Raw genomic sequence first — 23,502 nt, 5'->3', positions numbered from 1 at the left:
AGAAGAATAGATGTATGTTAAAGCTTTACACATCTAGTGACAATAGATTGAGTATTGTTTAAATTATCTCTGATTTAATTGTGTCCCTTAGTAAGTAAAACACCTAAATTTGTAATCATCTACCTTTAAACAAGAGATTATTTCAAAATTATTGAAAAAATGTATTAGTTTTTTCTGTATCAGGAACAGCATGCTCTATATTTTGTAAAACTGAACTTTTAATCAAGTAAAAATCTGTGACATTTAGTTTCTTTCTTGAATTTATTTTGCAAATGAAACCCAGGATCAACATTATTTAACCTAGGTTTGATGAGACAACACCCAAAAATCATAGAAAGAAGGTACACACTTAATGTGTTGCAAATCTTTTCATTATTTAATGAAAAAAATGTAGACAAAGTTGTGACACCTGTTTTCATATAATATTGGTTGTTTCTTACATCTGAAAATTAAAAAGGTTAGCCATAAACTAGAATGGATTTTGAAACCAAAATTTAAACTTGTCTTGTTCTCTTTTTTTTAATGCTAGAGGTACTCTATTGAAAAAATGGGCAAATATCTTAAAAATAAAAAGTCTAAATATCTCTTCAGTGTAAGTCCAAAGGCATAGACTGAGATCAACCATTTCAACCAGTCTGAATCACGTCCAGGAGTTCCACTGATTTATCCTTCCATTGGCCCTTCTAGGAAAGTATCTTTTTTTTCCTTTTGCCCCCTGTCTTCTATATTTCATTTCATGTGTCTATCGAGGCTATGAAAGATAAAGCTATCTGCTTTCTCCTGTAGTAAAGAACTATATGGAATCAGTTCACCTGTCTGTCACTCCTCATTAAATTCTTACCCTCTTCATTCACATTCTGATCATTGCAAATGAACATTTGCTTAATAAATGTTCCCAAGACTAACAGTGCAGAGTGAAAATCCCACACAGCAGTAAATTATTAACTCAGTCACAGGGGGAGTGCCATATATGACTTTTCAGAATGAGTTATTATGTGGATCATCATGTAATTATGAATTTTTCAAGCCATGATAGAGGAAAATTGAATATTTAATATTTTATGGACATATTCTGCACTGAGGACATCTTTCAAAATTTTATGATAATTTTTGGAGTGAGCAAAGAGCAGAACAAAAGTTACAAAATAATTACAAAGTGGAATATTTAATCACCATGGACATTGTTGGCGATTTTTCAAATTGGGTAATATAATCAAGGTCATGAACTTTTAATCACGATGTATTCAAATGGAAAAAATATATGCATTAAATTTGATCTACAAGTATGTTTTGATTGTTTAAGAAATGAGAATATGAGGCTTCATGCTTTATTGTACGACGGATAGAACGACATAAATATTCATGACTATTCAAACGCTCCTGATCATTCGTGGCTTGCCCCTACATGGGGCATTTAGAAGTACAGAAACATGAACATAAACCTGAGCTGCTTGCTCCAGGAATGCTTGCAGAGAGCAGGGAGCATGAGGAAGAGCAGCATGGGCAGCTCAGCACCATCGTTCCATACAGTTTAAAACATCCTGGTGTATTCACAGCATCTGCATGAGCCTGGGAAAGACAACACAAGATCTGTGGGAGACCAGAGCCCTGCTGAAGCTGCAGCTGGATGCCAGGCAGGTTATCCTCAGGCATCTAAATGGTATTAGGCACCTATGTTTAGGCTTTTGAATCATACCCTAGGAAGCTGAAACCAAGTGAGTTTTAAGCGGCACTAAATACCCACATATGTGAAACAGACTTGAGCTGTGAATTGGAAGTGCAAGAATCACCTAGGAGAGGAAAATATTTACTTTGTCTTCTGATAACGAAGAAGCTGAACAGAAAAGACATGTTTCTAAAGCAGTGTTTCCACAAGAATAGCAAAAGTTTATCAAGCACTTGATAGAAAGCCAAATCAGATCCTGTTTGATAATCATTCAACTTAGTGCAAATCTAGGAAAAGAAAACCCAAATAAATAGTGCTCTTTTCCTTAACAGTCATTTACCCTCCCAGAAAACCTAATGAAAAGCAAGGCAGGGGAAGTTTAAAGGACTGAGGAACCACAGAGCAAAACCATGCATATACAGAAAGTACACATTATTTTTGGTCTGGAACTCTGATCTCCCATGTATATATACAAATTCCTTAATTTTATTTAATTTGCATGGCCATTACTGAAAAGTATCTTGATACCACACATAAAGTAATTCACAGATACTCTCCTATTCCAAATGCCAAGGCATCAGCCTGACTTCATTTGCCCAGAGGAGCAAATGATGGAAATTAAAAGGTTTGGACCAGAAATTAAACCAACCCTTGGACCAGGTGTGCTCAAGCCTCAGTCACAAAAGGCATACTAAAAAGCACATAAGAGAAGGGGACCAGTGGGCACCATCCAGGTGCAGGGGAGTCCAAAACACCCAATATTGAGAAGAAATATTTTGCTTTCTTTTACAGAGAAACATTGCATTGCCTTGATTCATGATTGCCTGCTTCAAGAAAAAACTGCTTTGTGTCCTTGAAAAGTGACTGGATGAAGGTGGGTCCAGCAAAGTGGTGGTCTGAGAATAGCTACTCAAATAATTTAATGTTGTATATCTTAATAACATTGTAATATCTCTTTTGGGTTGTATATGGACCTGTATATACATTTATATACAGTGTATAATATAATTTTCAATATATAATTTTCAATACTATTGAACTGTAACCTGGCCAGTGCTGTGTTCCTTACTACAAGGACATCTCTCAATGCCCTTCAGAATGAGACACTTCTAAAATTTAATCATATTTTGATTTTGGAAGAAAGTTAAATGTGTCTATGTCCAGGTGAAAAATAAAACATTTTTCTGTTAAGGAACAAATAAACCTAGATTTTATAAAATGCTAGGACCCAAATACTGAATTTCAAGTGCACCATACCATAAGAAGAATTTTTTTTCTTTTACTTGCAGCAACACCACTGATAAATGATCTGGCTCAAATCCTAGGGTGATAGCAAAAACGAATAACAATCTCAGTCCTGGTAATTATAGTTTTTCCACCTGGGGTTACAGTGGCAGCTTCAAATGTGGGTATCCCTTTAGCTGTTTCTAGTTTCAGTTATGTGTTTGGGTTACTACATGAAGTAATTGTTCTCTCCCAGACACAACAGACCATCAGAGACAAGTTAAATGTATGAAGGACTTGGGAAGGAGTGACATGTAGAAGTGTGATTTCTATTAACACTTTTAAATAGTGTATGCTTGCTTAATGTTTACCAAAGAAACTTTTTCATATCTTTGCTCACTAAATAAAGTAACTGGTTTTGGGGTCAGAAAAGCATGTCATTTATCTACTACCCAGCGCAGGATTTTCATGCCTGTCCCAGTGATACTACTTAGACATTTCTATCTTCATGTTGACCTACAAAATAAGTGTCTTGACATTCATCTCTTCAATTTCTTTGCAGAAGTTCAGGTTTTCTCCCTGTCAGTATTCTCTGGCCCTGACAGTCCTGGTGTGGACATTTGGTAGGTCACACTGACACCCTGCCCCACACATGAATGTCACAGAGCCATAATTGTCATTTCAGTCGAACATTGGGGACTTTCAGATGTTACTGAGCATTTCTAACTATAATGACAGAACAGCAATCACAGACAAATGCCCAGGTGGATTTTCTTGCTTGCCTAGGCATCTCTCTTCATGATTTTATATAGCGAAACATGATGTACTTTTCAGGATGCCTCTGGTAATAAGTCTTGTGCAATCTGTTCAGGAATGTAGATTCCATGAGCCTAGGAAGTGTGAAGAGGCTCCTATTGAGATCAAAGCAAAAAACATTTACTGGAGATGTAAAACACCAGCACTGGGTCCCAAGCCTGTCTCAGATCACCAAAGGAAATGGTGTGCACTAAATTAAAGAGCATTGTAGAGTACCACATAAAATACTGTAGAAAAAGGATAACCTGAGTAAGTGGGATCTGACTGGGAGTCATTTAGAAACAAAGAAAGATAGATGTCCTAATTTTGCAAATGCACAAAACCCAAAAGCATTATTTTTAGTTTTAAAACCCACTGCTCCCAATCACAATGTACAGAACAAAGTTCTGAGTGACAAGGGACATCCACAGTGCCCCCCACTACATCAGTGTTTTCTATGAATAGTAAACAAAAGCCGTATTTAGCACTTCCATAGCACTTTATATACTCAAAGGACTTCACTAACCATTACTGGCATATCTAGATGCTTCTTATATGCAAATGAATGCAAATATGAGAGTAGGCATTAGGAGGCAGGATATTAGAATACATTAGCAAACGGACAATAGAAAACAGCTGGTTTGACTGAGTGTGGAGATGTGAGTAGGGATAGCACAATTCTCTGCTCAGAATTACGGAAAGAATTGTGCTGATTGCCATCATGGCTTAGAAACTCATCACTTAATTAACAATATAAATATTTTAAAAATTAACATTTCATAAAACCACAATAAGAGGCTCCATTGTGAGAATGGGAAAGGATTAATTCACAGTTGGCTGGACCGATGGCACCCAGCCCTCATCCTCTTGGCTTCCGACAACACGCTCGGCGAGAATTAATACAACACAATTCATGCCCTGTCATGTCTTATTACTTAATTATGAAATGTCTGCAGTACTTTGGACATTACTGAGCCTGTTTGATTTGCTGTGGCTGATGTCATACCCACTTCAATACTAGCCAGAACATGCATGGATAGGCCTGTCCTCCTCCTCACCATTTTCCTTCTTTCTATTCATGAATTCTATTTCATAACAGTAATAATATACTCCAGGCGGTGCATTTCCAGGGAATTATTGCATTTCTCAAGTGGGTAAAGTCATTTGGCCTTTCAGCCTTATGCCTTGCAACACCTTCCCAGGCATGTTATAATTGCACAGAAATACTCTGTACCTTGTGTATTACGATTCTTACATGCCACTCTTGCTTTTTCAGTTGACTAGCCCAAATATAATCCAATAGGAAAAGAGTAGTTGTCAGGTGTATTTTTTTTCAAATGAGTCTCTCAGACATATTTGCAAGGCTTTGAGTGTCTCATGCACATACAATTTAAATGCATTAATTTACAAATATTAATCATTTAGCATGCGGTATAAAATATAATGGCCACATTCTCATGTCCCTTGACAATTCCAGAGCAGTGCCTCCTGTGTCTCCTAAGGTGGCAGGAGCACAAGATGACACACTTGATTTAATAAGAGTACAGAGCTGCATACACTGATACAATAGAATACTGAGATATTTTTAAGCGAGATGGTGGAGTAAATGTTTATGAAAGCTTAAAAGGAGTCATTCTTGTAGAGCAATCTTTGAGTCTAATGATTGAAGAGAGTAGAGTACAAGGCATTATTCTCAGCTTATGGTAAACTACTGAAGTCAGAACTTGCTTTAGGTAGGAAGAGAAAATAATTTAGGCATCAAAAATATTCTCAGATTTAAACAAATGAAAAAAATACAAGATATTTCTACTTCCTACAGCACAGAAGATTAACATGCACACTTATAGATAGAAGTGGGCTGAAATCTGAGTCAACTCTGACTTACAAAAGCTCACTTCTGAAGATGTGATCCAGCCTGCCATGACTGCTTTTTATTCCTGAAGTAATTTTCAACCAAATATCTCTAATAACTCAATGAGCTTTAATGAATCAAGCCTTCTGGCAAAGTCCAAAAGGAAGGTCAATTTAGTAGAAACTAGATTAAGGGAGCTTGCAGTGTTAGCACTTTTTATAACTGCAATTATATAATGGGAAACCACATTCTTACCAGAGTGAAATATTCTTCCAGTATTTCCATCCTTACCTTACTTTTTGCTTCCTCTGGAGGTGACACCTCTCAGTGCCTGAACTAGGGTTGCCCTCGACTTAGCCATAGCAAATGTGAGGGTGGTGAGGGACTGGGACCAGTTGCACAGAAAAGATGTGATGCCCCACCCCTGGCACTGTCCAAGACCAGACTGGATGGGGCTCTGAGCAACCTGGTCCAGTGTCAGCTGTTCCTGCCCATGGCAGAAGGGTTGGAAATGGGTGATAAAGATACCTTCCAAACAAGCCATTCTTTGATTCAATAAATGTAAGACTGGAGGATTACTGAGTAGCAATGCCTCATCCTGGCCTGTATTTCCCATGCCTGTTACAGCCATATTTCAGATGTGAAACAGTCCTGCACACAGTGCCTTCTCTGAAACAGCCAACTAGAGGTGGTGACTTTCTCTCTACCAGAGTGAGGTGATAAATAAAATGAAGGCCATGGTCAAAACTGAACATATTTCATCAGGTGGAAAGAGCATGCATTTGTGTCATCTATGGCAAAGGGCTGTTAAAACCCTGAAGAGAGTGTTCTCAAAATAACTGGGGCAAGAACAAGCTAGAGATTTTAATTTTGCATGATGTGTAATGTCAAGTTTATAATTAAATAACAAATGGGAGTTTCCCATGGTTCTCCTCTTCAGTTTCGGTGTACCTGCTGTAGACCAACACAGTCATAGAGAAAAAAAGGTGAAAGGCTAGCCAAGTTTACAGCCCTACTTTGTGGGAAATAAACAAGTGGAAGTGAACTAGGATAGAAAAGTGGGATGCCTTACACAACAATTTTTCTTCATTCTATATATTTAAGACCTATTAAAAATGGCAATGAGTCAAAGGTAGAGGTGAAGATGGGTCCAAACCACATTGTCAAATCCTATGTGCCTCTTAAAAGAAGGAAAAGAGAAAAAAAGGTATGCATTAAATTTCAGAATAATTGTGGGCTTAGGAAGACTGACATTTCAATCACCCACAATCTCTAACCTAGCAGCTTCTTCTGTAGGCAATTATTTCAACACCATTTATCAGAAAAACAGAAAGTCTTAGTCCACAGTGGTGTCTTTTCTCCTCTTACAGGTATTAAGTTTGTCTCAGATACTTGAAAGACTTAATATCCTTTGGGACCAGCTCCTGAGTGATTGGAGCATTAACAGCACTGAGTTAAGCTTCCCTGCCCTCTGCCCCAGGGACAGTAATCCATGCCTCCCACCTGCATGAAGTATGCCTTCATAAGCAAACAACAGTAGTCTGGAGCTGGAAGCTCTCAGTCTTCTTGCTAAGCCATTTCCCTTTGTATAAAACAAACACTCTTTCAACACAGAGGGGGAACAAGTACTGCCTTCTGCCTGAGTTTCCCAACTATTCATCTGTACATCCATCTTCATTTGCTTTCTGAGAAAACAGGATCCTCTGCAACAGGACAGCCTCCATCTGACAAAACTGTGGTGAAGCCATGAGAGGAAAAGGTAGAAAAGTTCTTCCTCATCTTTGTGGATGTGGTGGGGTCAGAGGGTTAGCTGGGTACTCAGGCACTTCAAGCAAGGAAACTCTTTTTTTATGTCTCCCAGAAGGGCCTAATTAGGAAGCTGAAAGAAAGGGACCAGTACAGCATGAAAGTGCCCAGGCTTATGCAAATGGATATATCTGGAGACAGAATATTCCGTTTTCTTTGCTTTTAGGATCAGGCCTGAGTGTCATTATTGGCAGTGCTCTCCCACACTGGATTTAAACTCTTGAAATGGCATGTGAGTGCCTCATTTTACCTCAAGAATCTGAACTTTAATGTAGAGTGTGTTAAACTGCAAAGCAGCTGGGATTGTTTCCATGTGGGTAACAAATACTAGCTCTGATGTGGCACACATCCCTAGAATTCAGCAGTGACTGACGCCACTCACTCTCAGTCACTGCCATGCAGGGCTACAAGTGAGCAGTACTGGCCTCTAGGATCATTTTACCATTTTCCTTAAATTTATCAAACAGGCTTTGAAAAGGTTATATGAACATCTGGTTTCAAATATAGAGATTTTCTAACAATTGCTATCAATTAAACCCTGGAAAGCTACTAAGGCACAATAATAAGGAAAAAAGCAACCAAGTATGAGGTCATAGTAGATTATTTTTTGGTAGTGAAGAAAGGTTTGACCAGTAAAGGTAGCTATTTTAATATCCAAAAGCATCTGTAACCTTCCTCTATAATACAAATTCCTCTATAATACAAATTCTCTCTCTTCAGAATTATGCTTACACTTTTGCTCTCATTTGTTTTCAAAGTCTCACCTGAGAAAACAACAGTATATCAATGACTGTTCACACAGCAGTATGAATAAATAAGGAGTGACAAAATCATAGGTGAATGTATTTTGTAAAATACCAATGAAATTACAAATTTCAAGAAATTTTCAGAGTAATTGCTGCAGATAAATACTTCTGTAAAATTACAAGCAGCTTTAAAAACTATTGTGTGAAACGTCAGTTATCCAACATAATTTATAAAATTAATTTTACTACAAATAATGTTGTAATAATTATAAAAATACAACTCAAGGAATGCATTGTGCATTGCAAGTCATTGAAATGCTATTGGTGCACTCAAGGCAAGTTAAAATGTTAACAGGATAATGAATAGAATAGAAATGCAAAATATATTATATTTTGTATCATATTTTACATTATATATTATATTCATGCTTTGTTTTTCAGGAAGAGCTCATGGATCCATTTTCTCATCAAGGAGTAAAAGTTTCATTACTTTGTGAATTTGAAGACATGATCACTTTAATGACAATATCGCTTTTTGAAAAGACTGAGGTGATGTTAAACAATTACTCAAATAAGGAATACTGCCATGTAAGTATCAAAATTTGATAAGTATTTTTTGCCTACAATGATAATAGGGCCATGAGTTATATGAATTTAGAGAAGACACAATCTATTTCTGTTGAAGACAACTACTTTCACTGCTGGCACATACATTTGCAGTAGCAACATCGTTTATGTTTACCAGAAGAGCTGTCATTTAACTGACAGATGGCTCCAGTGGATGGATGGAAAACAACTCACTGAAATTGTTCAGCAATTCCCAAACAACTTTAACAGTAGTATTCCAAATTCCCATCCTTATATGCAAAGCTATAATTTATTTATTGGTGCCACTTCTTATACAACCCCTATCATTCTAGCCTGAGTACCTCCCAGTATTATAAAACATATATAGAAGATATATTATTTCTCCCTCTCCCTCTTCTTTCCAGTCAGCTGACATTTCAGAATTATTTTATTTTACCATATATCTATATCTCTGTCTATTTGGAAGAAAGAACAAATCTCACTTCTCCATCATGACTTTTACCATATGTGCACACACATACACATGTATAAAAAATTAAATATCCCTTTTATATACACATATATCATATTTATACCACATACATACTTAAATGGTAGAAGTTGTGATGGGGGAGTGGGATTTGTTCTTCCTTCACAAATAGATAGATTTCATTTCCTGGGAAGACTTAATTTGCTTTTCTAGCCCCATTACAGTCAATATTTTCTTCCAGAGAAACCTCTGTATGAGAGAGGTTTTGGATTGCCTGTCTTGTTCTCTGTGTGTGCATGGAAGGTTAACTTTGAAAAGTCACATCTTGTCCTCAGTACCAGTGCTGCATCTTGAGGCAAGGCCCATATCAGTGTTGTACATTTTATTTCCAAAGTGCTGAATATGCCCCCAAATCATCTCTTTGTTCTAGGGGTCTCTGATTTCAAATTACAACAGGCATCAGGGAAGAACGGCTTGGATTATTTTGAAATCCAAATTCTCACCTCATCTTGGTGGTATCCTTTTCAGTATTGTTATTTACTTGGAATACTTGAGCCAGATAAAACCCAGACAGGAATTGTTCTGTACTTTTTGAACTCAAGTTCATTCCTCACCAGAAATGAAGATGAGTTTGAAGTCTGAGATAATTTTGCAAAAATCCTTTTATAGGAAGAGAATAACTATGCAATTGGCAGAGGGATTTCTGAGCTGGAAAAACCATCCTGTTGGGCTTCCTTCTGGGGAGTCAACATCTATATCCAACCACACAGAAAACTAGATAGAATCATAGAATGATGTGGATTGGAAGGGACCTTATTTATCATCTAATACCAAGCCCAGTGTCATGGACAGGGGCACCTTCCACCAAACCAGGTTGCTCAGAGCCCCAACCAACCTGGACATGAGCACATCCAGGAAGGAGGCACCCACAACTTCTCTGGTCACACAGCACACTGACGTTCTCAGTCTAAAACTGGTGCCAAACCTGTATGCTTTGCTCTGTTTCACCTTCAGTCAGCTTACCTGATCATGCCACAGGGAAGAGAGAAGAAAAAACAGAGAAGCCCTTGATCAGAAGGCACTGTTCCATGCAAAGAAACATCCCCTCCCAGCCCAGGAGGTGGATCTTCCCAGCTCAGCTGTGGAGCTGTAGGAGCCTGTGCCAGTTTTCTACCAAAATATGTCAGTAATCGAGGACTGACAGAGCCAGGAGATTAATAAATTATGTTGGTCTTGTGGGACATGGATTATTCCCACAGGGCAGATGACAGTTGTGGGGTAATCCAGAAGTGTCTGTGTAGTGTTTCATGTTTGTGAACCAGAACTAATCAGAGTTCTTAAGGCACTGGCAGATATCATAGCAGGACCCCTCAATCATCTACCAGAGGTCTTGGGAGTCTGGGGAGGTCCTTACTGACTGGAAACTGGCCAGTGTTGTTCCCATATACAAAAGGGTATGAGGACAGACCCAAGGAAATGCAGATCTGTTAGTCTAGCCTCAATTTCTGGAAAAAAAGTATAATATTGTACCTGGTACTACTGGAAGGCTTTTTAAAAATATGATCATCAGACACAGTCAACATGGGCTCACAAAGGGTAAGCCATGTTTAATTAGCTTGATGTCCTCTAATAAGGAGGAGTTTTGATAACTGCAGCAGTGGGCTATGATTAAAAGGATTAAATTGATCAAGTCCAAATACTGGATTCTGCACTGGGATGGAGTTAACACCAAGCACAAGGACAATTTGGAAGAGTGGCTGGAGAGCAAGCAAGAAAAGAGTCCAGGGGTGCTGTTGACAGCAGGTTCAGTGGGAGCCAGCTGTGCCCCCTGGTAGCCAAGAGAGTAAACTGCATCCTGGGATGCATCAAACAGCATCACCAGCCAGTCAAAACAGGTGATTATCCCATTGTATTCAGCATTGGTGCAGCCTCACCTGGAATACGGTGTGCAGTTCTGGTCCCCACACCTTGGGAAGGATGGGGAGGCCCTAGAATTCATCCAGAGGAGACCAACAGGCTGGTGAGCAGGCCACAAGGAATGTCCTATGAGGAAGAACTAAGGACTTTGGGCTAGTCTTAACTGGAAAAAAATGATGCTGAGGGATGGCTCCATTGCCCTCTGTATCTTCTTAAGGAGGGGAAGAAAAGAGGGAGGTGCTAATCTCTTCCCCCTGATAGCCAACTGTAGGATGCATGGGAGCAGGTCAAAGTTTGTCAGGGGAGGTTTAGAGTGGGTGTAAGGAAGCATTCCTTTGCCAGGAGGGTGGTCAAACCCTGAAACAGACTTCCCAGAGAGGTGGTCTGTGTTTAGGAAGGATTTGGACAATGCTCTTAACAACATGCTTTAGCTTTTGGTCGGCCCTAGATTGGTCAATCAGTGGTACCAAATGATCCTTTTAGGCCCCTTCCAACTGAAATTCTTCTTTTTTATTCTAGGTTATGTAGAATGACACATCAATACAACCACTCATTAAAAGAAGCATTATTTAATGCTATCTGGAGCCCATGATGTCCAAGCAAGAACCGTGTTCCTGCCAGTCAGGAGATGCATGACTTTGGGTAAGCCAGCTTCCTGGGCTTCCTACATCCACAGAGGCTATGATGTATGACAGAGGCTACTCTTAGGTCAAAACATTGCAATGAAAAGAAATCACCATTTCAAAGTCCTGTGGGACAATGAACAAGAGAGATTATATAACTGAAATGAAAGCATTAATTTTATTTTTTTAAATTATGAGTCATACTCTCTTATCAAGTTCATTAGGATTATTTTCACATTCATTTAAGCTTATGTAGGCTGAAGTGATGGAATATTGCTGGACTGTTTCCATACCACAAAGAGGAATTTACTCTCCCTGCACCTTATATTTACATTAGAGACACAACTGCTCAACAGCTGCAATCCATTTTTCTTTTATTTTTATATTAACACAAATTGCAACAAATTTGGTTTCCACTGACCATTTGTTTAAGAGATGTGCTTTTACTGATCTTGCAAGCACTAACATTCATGGCCAAGCTTGAATTATTCAAGCCCACTTTGCTTAAAAACAATTTATGAAGCTCCATAAATGTATGGAGTCATTAGCAACAAATTGTAATATAGCTTGTCTGACTTGGAGACCTAACCCTGTTAGATGAGATAATTAACAACAAAATCAAGTATATAAATATGGCCTTAATTTTTTCAGACATATAAACTTACTTTCATGCTTTCTGAATATGGGTACTTTCCCAAAAAAGGAATTCTCTCAGCAGTAGAGTTGGTGGAAGGATTTTTCTCTGCATAAAAATTCTATACCATGGGACAGGACTAAACACTAAAATGTATTAATTTTCTGACAAGAAAAAACTTGTAAAAAAAAAAATTAAAGTTGAGTTTTCCCCAGTAATTTCTACAATTTTTTGCAGCCTGTAAAACCAATTTAAAGACATATGTGTGTATGTGTTTGTATTGAAATCACAAACTTTTTAAACAACAGAAAAATTGTTCTATAACAGGAAAGAAATAATCAACAGTTTATTTCATGCATATTTAGATATACAGAGAAGTTTGTTACTGGATGAGTGAGCATGATGAACATCTAACAATGAGACCTTTACTCTTTTCTGTAGAAGACAGTGGAAAGTCAGAAAAGATGTTATCAGGGAAGAGTTTGAAGAAATCAAAAGAGCTGTGCAAAATGTAGAGCCATGTCTTTGTGAAGGTAGGAAAGCACTGATTAAAGTTAGCATAAAAACATTTTCTTTTACAGTTGCAAAGGAAAATTTAATCTGTTTGTCTTTTACATTGCATCCTAAATAATTCTGCTGCTTTTCCATCATAATTATTTAACTTCATTTTCCACAAGGTTTCCCACATGATCTGTGTGCAAACCTACATTTTCAGGGTACAGCTGTATAGTGCAGCTTGTGCACATTGGCTTCCTCTCTCTGCTGATCAAGAACTACAGGAACAGGTTTTTAGGGTGAATCATTGAAACCTTGATATTTGTACTGCATATTTCAGGGGTCACCTCAGACTCCTTTCAAAACTTCAGTTTGATTCATCCAAGAACACAGTCCATGTGCTCTAAGTTTTTCCTGTAAAGTGAAAAAAAGCATGCTATGTGGGAATGACTGGAAAATTTCCTGCAGTACGTTTGCAATTCAGACTAAAATTATAATACAAGCACACCTTTCAGAGGTCAGAGGATGGGGGGCTAGTTCCCCACTTTTGTGTTGGATGGCATTGTCTGCAAAGAGGAGTCTTTAACTAATAAGAAAATAAGCTACAAGGTTTCTCATGTGGATCACAGACAGGAAAGGAAAAAGGAAATTCTGAAAATGAACACCTTTTTTTAGGAAAAAAGTAATCAGATATTTGTAAACCTTGTTATTCCATTGTATCTCAAAAATATCTTAATATGAAATAGTAATGTAAATATTTCTAGTACCAAAAGAAATGTAAAACCTTTTCCTCAATTAATTTTCTGGTCTTCAAATATAGTTTAGTTGCTTCTGCTTGCAGGATTCTTTGATTTGATGACATAACAACATCTCTCAAAACAAGGAATCATTCAGACATGAATACATGACTGGCAAGGGAATGGGGATGCACATCATTGGGAGAACATCAACTTGAAGGCATATTTTGAAGCTCTGAACAAAACAAGCACAATGTTTGTAAAAGAATATTTATGAAATTTTTACAACCAGACATTCATGTCACCAAATTAAACTCTGAAAGGCCAAAAAACTGCCCTATATAAAATTTTTATAAAACTGTCCCATCACATCCTCTAATAGGCCTCATTTCAGAGGGCAGTAGTGAATAGAGAGTTGAGCAGTCAGAATGGAGAAGTAGTAATTGAAAACTTTTTGTTCCTGCTTCTCTAATGACAGGAGCTTCTCACTGATGAGAGCTGAAATAAGAACTGCAGAATTGATCTTCACCTTAAAATCACCCTCATCAGAAAACTAAACAGCCTGTCTTCTCTTTTTTCAGGAATTTTATTCATAGTCATTGACAGAACTGAAAGCCAGAAGCTTTATTAGACCTCCAGACTGAAAAATTGGCTTCTTTTAATTTGTCTCAAAGCCCAGAGCTGTCAGCAAGTACCTTACTGTCTGAAGAGGTAGCCTTAGGACATGTTTTGTCTGGGCAGTTAGGAGGATATGCATGTATCAGGAAGAATGCACATGTACATAAGGAGGGCACAGTACATGCCTTATCTTGGATTATATAAATCCTCTCGTTTAAGATGATATAGGAACTATATGAAATCTGAATCCCTCCATAGGGCAAATTTTCCCTTACAAATTTTCCCTTGCAATAGAAATGTGGGGGGAAGACAATAAAATTGCCTGGTTTTATTTGGAGAAAAGAAAAAAACCTTATAAGTTTTAAGAATATTTCTACTGGGCTCTTTAAACTATAATTTTAAGGGGGGGTGGGGGTGGGAGGGTGGGGGTGTGTTCCAGATAACGTGTAGAGATTGCAAGTTCACTACTGTGTCTAAACTTCTCAAGTTTTTATTCTTCAGTTTTTAAAGCACAGCCATCCCCCAAAGTTTCCATTTTTCCAGTTTTCAAGGAATCTCACATTGAGTTCTCTACAATTTTCCTTTTCTGACAGTCTTTGTTTAGAAGACGGGAGTGATAAATTTCTTTCAACTTGGTTTTCAAAGATCTGTAGTCAGGATGGTCCTCATTCTGCTGAAACATAAAGGTTGAAGAACCATCTCACTTCTGTCATATTTGAAGCTTGTCCAGTTCTTATAAGGAATAAATCTGGTCAGAATAATTAGAAATGAGCAGACACAAATTTCTGCCAATTTCAGAAATCTTGGTTTTGTGACAGGATGCATGTTGACTGGTAGAAACATCTAATGTAGATTAGACACAGCCTGGGAATTCAGAGCACCTAAGCAAGGTGCCTCCATTCTTGTAAGTTGAATAGACTGGAAGAGGTGTTTGTGGATATTGTCCAAAAAGTATTCCCTTTTGTTTCTTTTTGTCTCATTCCATATATAGTTCTGCATTCTGGTATACAGTTTGGACTGTATTTAAACTCCTGTCCCCTTCTCAAAATAGAACAGGCAGTTCTGGATCTTTTATTTGCACAATACTCAGCAAACCAAACCATACTCAGACTGCTGGTTCTTCTTCCATGACCAAAGAGGATGACAGAACATACTCAGGAGAAGTTTCAGAGCTGCAGATGACACATGGGGCCTGAGTGAGATGCACAGCTCAAGGACAAGACCACTCGTGGCATCTGCTGGGACCTCTACCCAGGGGAGCTGAGATCCTGTGCAAACAGGTGTGCATAGAAGAGACAAACATCTAGAGGAAGCCTGATTCTGTCATTCACTTCCTTAGATATGTCTGAAGATCATCTTTACCTTCTCCCAGTGCTGTTTATGCATTTTCCCTGATGATTCTGCAATGCAAGAAGAAGGATTTGACCTCTAGCAACAGAGTGCTGTTGTCATAGGGCCACAGAAGCTTGAGATGTTCACCTCTGACATAACTATTTCCTATCTTCATACCCTTCTGCTGGGTAGTTCCATTGGTAGCCTACATAGTATAGCTGATTGTAAAATCTGTGCATTCAATTTACCACACATGTGTTTTAATACTAATCCATCACAGAAAATGAGGCATTTGCAAAAATATTTGCAATGTATGACAAAAAAGATTGAACAGACATAACTATAGACAAAGACTGGAAAGAGGATCTAGGATTTTATGTTCTTCATCTTGGAAGAAAAATGTGTTTTACTCAAAACTAATTAAAAATCTCTACTGCAAGAAGTGACATATTTCATCACCACTCAAATGCAACTCTAGCCTTTGCTTTTAAACTTACACTGGCAGCTGCTTCCTAGAGACCTTTTATGAAAGGTTTTGAGGTACCCTGCAAATTTTCAAAGGATCTAACATCTGCTACAGTTTCATAGAAATAATAATAGAAGTCTATGCAATAGTTCTTTTTTTTTTTTTTTTTTGGTGCACGATGTATTCAGATATGCTATTAATATTCTGAAAATACAAGCTGATTCATGCTTTCAAAATATTTAGGACACCTAACTCCATTCAAAGTGCTATTCCACTGTAAAACAGCATATCTTTCGTGTGAAGAGCATGTCTTAGGTTAAGTATAGTTCTGAAATAATGTTATCTCACATCATAACAGGAATTGAGTCATACCTGAGACTGCCAACATGGAAAAACTCCAAGAGTTATGGAGCTGAGACTCAGTAGAGTAGACAGAGGTCTTTCTTAGTATCTAATATGACATTGAAATTGACTCTGGCAGATTTCAAAACAGAGTCATTCTTAAACAGCATTAATTGGTAGGAAATACACCCTTGACTACAACCAAGGAAATTCTGTTTCCTGAAATTCTAGTCTCACTTCTACTCAATTAGTAACTCAGTTTCAAGACAATTTAACAGAACCAACTACCTGATTTTGTGTGTGTCTGTCCATATACATCAATATTTATTATAAGAAAAAAGCTATTGTGAGTTTAATTATTGCCATTAATTGTGATGTTTCCCATGAATGCATTTCTTTCAATGATGTAAAATTTTCTAGCACCTCAACCTCCACAGAGGAAAAGAGTATCTCTCTTTTAAAAATGCTGCAACCACCATGCTTTATTCAAGACATGTCAACAGCCCTTCTTGAGACTGGCTTTTTGTACCACATCAGAAAGTCTAAAGAGATTTCTTGATGCCATAATTTTTCATCCATTGCTTTATGTCCATTTTGCTATAGAGGAAAAACTCAGTTTCTTACTTGGCTCTCCATCACCCCATTGAGAAGAATACCTGATACAGGATGAGCATGCAGGATATAAAGACACTGTAGGCAAAATCACAGGTTATCTTTGTTCTGTTGACTTGTAGTTCTTGAGGTCTCCTCCAATTTTTGAGGAATTTCTTGGATTTCCTCATCCAGCCCTTGTTTGTTGTTTTTTGTTGGGATTTTTTTTCCAATCAAAAGAAAATAGCAGAATATGCCAAGATCCTCCTATCAAAATATGCATCTTTGATAAGATTAATATTTTTGTCTTACCAGAACAGCATATAGGGGACATGGAGAAAAGTTCATCTGAATAGAGGGCTTTGACTTTGAGATTTTTATTGGAGTGAAATTCAGATGCAAGACCAGCTTAACCCCCTAGTAGAAGCTGCTTCAGGAGAGAAAAAAAATCTGATTAGACAGAAATAGAAAGACAGACCACTCCTGTCAGTCTATTCCTATTTGAAAATACCCAAATGTTTGTGGGAAGACTGAATATTTCTCATGTCTTTGACCAAAGTCCATACAGTGTATTTAGATATGGAGAAATTATTTCATTCATGTAGTGATCTCTCTAATCTCTCTATTTATCCATATTCTCTGGTACCCTGAAAATATTGAATGAAAAAAATGGTTTAGAAAGCTGAGAAAATCAGCAGCTTTTGTTCACACAGCTTGTATGATGTATAAAAGACTGTAGATGAATCCATAAAAAATCATAGTCTGAGAATGGACAGACTAAGAAGAGAGGATTTTCCCTCCTAAGAAGGGACCATGCCTGTTTTCCTTTCTAACAAGCCTGGATCTAGAGTTTGGAGGCTGAGGCTAAAGCCTGCAACAAACTTGAAACATTGCAAAGTGAAATAAATGGGTCTCTTCCAAATGAATCCCAGATGATGCCAAGTGGAGGAAGATTTATGTATATGTTGTATGAATATTTAATGATATGGCCAAAAACCTACTGCCACTTAGCAAAAAGACATTTGTCATTCCTGTGAATTATGAATTTTTGGCCAATGAGACTAAAGTATGTTAATGACCTTAAGTGAATTGTGTTGTTATTCATTAAACATTTTCTGACTTCTGATTTGCTGAGTTACCTCTGAGATCATAGTCCTATCATCAGCCATAAGTTATTCTGTAACAGCCAAGAAATAGGTCTGAAATAATTTTTTGATGTATAAAATTTACTATAGACATGAAGCAGAGCAAAGGTGTATTTTACGCGTGAATTTCAGAAGAGCTATTCTCTTGAAGTTTTGCAGAAAGCAAAAGACTGCTTCATATAGCTGTGTGGGAACTTAACAGAAAACTTCACAAACACTCTGGGACTGAAGTTTGAAGAAAATTCCAATTTATTTTCTGTTTAAAAAGTAATTTTTTTTCTGAACTGACCTTAGCCTTATAACATGTTAAACTGTTGATAAATGTTCTCTTTATAAAGTGTTTGATTTCAATGCCTTTTCAGGTCCATTGAAATCTGTGAATAATGTATAAGTCTCTAAATGAGAAGAAAATACGTGTAAGCCTCTAAATGGGAAAAAAATACAACAATTTAGTTAAATCCATGCAGTTAGAGTGGACAAGTTGTGTCCTCTAAATTGCAACTTAGAGCTGAAATTACTTCTAGTGATTCAGCTGGTTCCTCAAATACTAAATTATGCAAAGTCCCCTACCTGTACTGACTTGGTTTTGTTGGGGTGTATATTCAAGGCATGTGGTAAAGCAGGGGAAAGGACTCTGTAGTTTCCCATCTTCTGAATGGGCAATGCAGACACATCAACCTCAGCATCACTAAGCCCCACTGGGCAGAGACTGGTGATACCTGGTGGTTTCTTGTGTACTGTGTGGTGCTGAGTCCATCAGGGCTCTGGCCCAGCTTGCTGCACTCAGCGCAGATTCCCTCATCTTGTTCAGGATGCTGTGTTCTCCTCCTCGCCCTTTTCCACATCCTACATGACAGGCAGCATCAGATAATTTGTCCCAGGGAAAACCAAGTAAAATACTAGAGTACTGCTGGAATTCCTCGGGCTTGGATCTTCTCGTTCCTGAGCTGCACTTTTCCATAATGTATTTCTATAATACAAATACAGACCTTTGTCAAAAGAAGTAGGTGACACCTTAATATGCCATGTGATTTTGTGGTCTGTCCTTCAGAAAGGTCTACTTTCTTCTGTTAACTTTCCAGCTCATTGCCAGTGAACATCAGACAATAGATTGGATTGCAAGTTGCCTCAAACACTCGGGACATTAACAAATTCTAATTGGCTATGTAATAGGAGCAGACAGCATGTTCAATGTTAAACCACTTCTGAACCACCTATTTTCTGTATGCAAATCAGACAGAAACAAATGTTTGGCCCCAGCTGGGTGAAATGTCCCATTTAGAATTCTTTTCCTCTTCTTTGTTCTTTGATGTTCTGCAAATGAGCTTTAGAACTCCGCTCTTCACACAATTCAATTTTACAGGCCCATTATCTGAGATATAATGTGGAGGTTAAATATATCAGGGCAGCCATTATGTGAAAATAATTAACAGTAATGAATAATGCACTAATTCCACTGATGAGAGATGGTTATATGTGTAATGAAGTGTTGGGGCAGCCCTGACAAATGAAATTAAAATATTTAAACACTGTTTTATGATATTACTTTGCTCATATAATTTCCTTTACCTACAATGAGCCACTTCGATTATCGTCATTATCTTGACAGCTCTGAAGGATGAAATAGTGCAGGTTAATGTGACAGCGATTAGTCAGAGAGAAAATCCATCACATAAAGCAGAACAGAGTGAGGGAGAAAGGTCTCTATACTTCCCCGTTTCAAACATGAGAAGAATGATACTATCAACATCACTTCAATATTAAATGGATAGAATTATCTTGTCATTCATTTACAGCCTCTGAAGAACTACCTATTTGTACCTGCAAAGGAAAGGTCAGCCTTTCTTAATCATCCATAAAAATATGTTGATGGATTCCTTATATCAATAATAGTGACAGAAGCAGATGCAGGAAACAAGCTAGGAAATTTAAAAGGAAAGCACTCTGCATCCTGTATTAAAATATTTGCATGGTTTTGTATTTTTAAGTTTTGCTTCACATACTGGTTTGATATTCAAAAAAGGCATAGTATGACATAAAGTGAGACCACTGTCATACATTTTGTGGAAGTTGCTTCAAATGCTGTTTAAATAGCAAAAAGTCCTGCCTATTGTGCAGGATGCCAAAAGTTAGGGTCAAGTCAGATTCAGTGCTAGAGTCACCTTATTTACAAAAGTACTGAGCACATGGCATTCTTCCAGATGCATTGATAGAGCAGTAGACAAGTCAGTCAGAAAAAAGTTTAATTTTATGCATCATCCAGACAGGTGGGCAGTTAGAGACACATCAAGGATCCTCAGAATAAAAATGAGCAGAAAGATGTCCAATCTAACCTGGAAGAAGTGTAGAATGTAAAAAGTAGAATGGGGAGGTCAGGAACTTCATCAGTCACTTATAGATCAGAGGCATGCATGTCCAGAGCACCACAACACCTAAAAAACCAACTGTTTCTCCTTCCCCAGATCAGCAAGAGGTTTGTGACTCCAATGGTTTACACACTCAATTGGGATGCTGTTTCACAGTCCTTGTTCAAATTGAAAATATCAGAGATTTGAATCCCTTATTCTCAAGTGAAACCTGAGATTTAATTTTTCATATGATGCTTTTCAGAAGTGTAGAGAAACAGCCAGCTCTCACTAGTGCTGGCATTTCCCTCAGGTCCAGCCTGCTCAGATTCAATTTCTATCTGTACTACACATGGGCATAATTTTTCTGTTTGAGAGAAATTACACTGGCTTGGGAGCCAGGTGAACAAAAAAGCTGTAGTGGGGTACTAAGAGGACTCCGTCTTTTGAAGTGCCACATAAAGGTCTCAGAGGTACCTGGTCAAGAAAACATTTAAACTCTAAATGGCATCTTTGACTACTGCAAAAAAATTAGTAGTTAGAGCACTCAGGACCCTATTTGAATGACTGGCACTGTGAATGCTGACATGATATTTTTATTTAGTTGTCTAAATACAAATTTTATGAGACTAACTTTTGCAATCTGCCTTGAGAAATGTAAAATCAACTCGCATATAAACAAAAATGTGCAGATTTAGAAAAGGGATGCCTCTCTTGTTCATGCAAATGTTATAATTGCAGCCATTCTTACAACAATATTATTATTGCTTTTATTAATAATGATGTTATATCCTGGTAGTGCACACACAAAGAATTGAATGGTGTCCCTTCACATTCTGTGTCCAGTATTTTAAACGCTGCACATGTGCATATTAGCAGACAACCCATGTGCTAAAGAGCTTGGAATTTAAATAAACAAGGCAGATAAAAGCTATGTATACACCAGTTTTACTAAGTGGCATGAACAATATGGTGGCAGCAAATGTCAGGTGTTTGTCCCACAGTGCAGTGATGGGAGTGGGAGGGAGGTGTTAGGCTGGAGTGCAGGATGTGCCAATACTGCTCAGCACCATTGTCCACCCTGCAGGGCTGCAATCTTGTCTTCATTGGGACGGCACAGAGAGGCTGTGCCTCGGAAGGAATTCTTGACAATGTCCTTGCTTAGCTCAGCATAGTGCAGCCACTCTTTCAGTACACAAAAAGGCCTGAAAAGTGAAGTGCACACAACATAATAAATCCTTTTCTTTCACTCTAAATACAATGGAAACTTATGTTGCATTCAGCTAAAGATCTTACTGTAAACTGCACTGAGAGGCAGAGGTGATAATCTGTAATTTACTGTTCTCCAGGATGGATTGCAGCATCTTTATGCACAGAAATTGAAACCCTACAGAGCGCAGATCTAAAAAGTGAGCAAGTCACAAATCCTACTCACAACTACAGCTGGTCACAACAGAGTAAGCAAGAGGTTTGAAAACTGAGGAAGACAGCCAGTAAAGAGAGAAATACATCAATAAATTAGAAGGCTCATTTTCAATATCTTTCTTTGTAGTGAGCCTCAGTCCCAGTGAGCTGGATGAATTCACACAGTACCAGTTGGAGTGAGCAGGGAGGGCACAATCCCTCTCTGAGTCACTACTGCACCCAGGTCTGCTTCTGTGTGGTTTAGGCTTGTGCTTTTGGGAGCCCACACAAGGCCAGAATAAAATCTCTTGTGTGCAAACTGGGGTCCATGCAAGAGATGCATAAGGGACCTTTTGAGCTAATACGCTTGTAAAAAACTCATTCAAATTTCAGTGGTTCTTTAATTTTGCTACTTTTAAAATACAATTTACTTCATTTATCGGACAATGAAGTGCCTCTGTAATAAATCTAACATTAAAAAATCATTTCCAGCAAATTACTCCAATAAAATCAATGGCAGTCAGGCTCAGCTGTAAAAACAAATAAATTACCTACTATTGATAGGGTAGGCAGAGTTAATTGTCATTTAGAAAGGCTAAAAGGGATAAAGAAATCTAATAGAAGGAACACATTTATACAGCAAAAATGAGAAAACTGTGAAAGTTTTAGCCTGACAGCTCCCATCCATAGGATTGACTTGGTCCCTGAGCAGCACAGGCAGTTGTTTTAAGTCTCAATAGGACACTGGTATGTGCTTTGTATCTGTCAATATTTACCTGCTTCAGAGTTGCCTCGTGATCTTTTTACCTTTCATATATTGAAACCCCCAAACAGGATTTCTGGTAATAGGAAATGAAGAATTGATAGAATTGAACAATCCCATCTTTAGACTTTTTCAGGCAGGTTAAAAGCACTCTGACCCAATTCAGGCTTTTCAGTAGTTCTAACTATTAAAGAAATATAAAGCTGGGCATTTACTAGGGGGATTTGTCATTCTCTGATAACACAGTGATGATTTTATTGTTAAGATCCTCTTTCTAAAACAAATGTCTATTTATTTATTTTTAAAACTGTCCAGGTTTTTCTGTGAGGACTCAAAAAATGACATTAACCTGATGTATTTCCATTATTGCAGTGTACTCTTTCTGTTTTCAGCACTTCTCTTTGCAAAGTTTTTTTTTTATAATTCTTATCTGTGTTTATGCCTCCTAGTGGGGGCAAACAAAGGAAAACCAAAATATTGGAACGTCCATATGTTCAATGATTAATTGTCCCTGAACTCTTAAGGGTAGGAAGTTAATTTAATCTTCTGGAATTTTTAAATCTTGCTCTGGACTGCAGAGTAATGCTATATCCAGTGACATAACAGGATACAAGAGCTTATTCACCAGAGAAGGTTTTTTATTCCCCTACGATGAATGCAAAATTTTCTGGGAATGAGCAGTTTCCAAGATTTTGTAGAACTGAACTCTTACTCCTTTGGTGTGGATGCTTCTTCAGTGACCTCAGGAGAGCAGATGACCTTATAGTCATCAATTCTGCATATCAACACTTCTAAGAGGACAAGAATTTCTACCAGGTTACTCTATAAACAAACAAACAAACAAGTGCAAAATAAACTCAGTTTTGAGTGATTCCTAGCTACAATAGGGAATGAAAAACCAGCAAATGTCAGACACAAGCAAATACAACAAAAAGTTCAGGACT

The sequence above is a fragment of the Agelaius tricolor genome, unplaced genomic scaffold (assembly GCF_023055355.1).
Source record: "Agelaius tricolor isolate 1412-34295 unplaced genomic scaffold, bAgeTri1.0.p SCAF_7, whole genome shotgun sequence".
NCBI classification, from domain to species: Eukaryota; Metazoa; Chordata; class Aves; order Passeriformes; family Icteridae; genus Agelaius; species Agelaius tricolor.
The sequence above is the reverse complement of the archived record's forward strand: the minus strand, read 5'-3'. Positions refer to the sequence as shown.